General features: G+C 46.1%; 1 non-coding gene across 1 annotated transcript; it reads right to left on the bottom strand.

Moving 5' to 3' along the window:
- Nucleotides 1-116: 116 nt before the first annotated feature.
- H310_09053 lies at nucleotides 117-188 on the bottom strand. The gene has a single exon. It is a non-coding gene; the product is annotated as a tRNA-Pro (tRNA).
- Between the last annotated feature and the right edge of the window lie 259 nt (nucleotides 189-447).

The raw sequence follows: 447 nt of genomic DNA, 5'->3' as shown, positions 1-447 counted from the left end.
GTATGTTTTGAATGTGTATGCTACTTCAATTCTGTCGTTGTCTGCACCTCTTCCCCTGTTGCACTGGCAGTGACCAGCAATTCATGCAAGTATAGTAGATATAATCCAAAAGTTATGGCCCCAACCGGGGATCGAACCCGGGACCTCCTGCACCCGAAGCAGGAATCATACCGCTAGACCATTAGGGCTGGCTATACCCTAAGTCTACAACATTAAAGTCTGGACTATTTGGAGGTTGATTAGACACTCCAATTCCAGTAACACCCCGCTCAAGCAGACGCTGCGTAGTCACACTTGCGTGTGGACTAGCATTGTCTTGCTGCAAGTATATATTCTTTGCCTGACTTTGCCTTGGCATCTTTTTCTTAATTGCCGGCACTAAGTTATCTACAATCATCTTCCTATAAACTTTTGCGTTGACACTTTCCAGTGCCAGGAGAGGGGTTC

The sequence above is a fragment of the Aphanomyces invadans genome (assembly GCF_000520115.1).
Source record: "Aphanomyces invadans strain NJM9701 unplaced genomic scaffold supercont1.19, whole genome shotgun sequence".
Classification (NCBI taxonomy): Eukaryota; Oomycota; class Saprolegniomycetes; order Saprolegniales; family Verrucalvaceae; genus Aphanomyces; species Aphanomyces invadans.
This window is presented reverse-complemented; position numbering and strand designations above follow the sequence as displayed.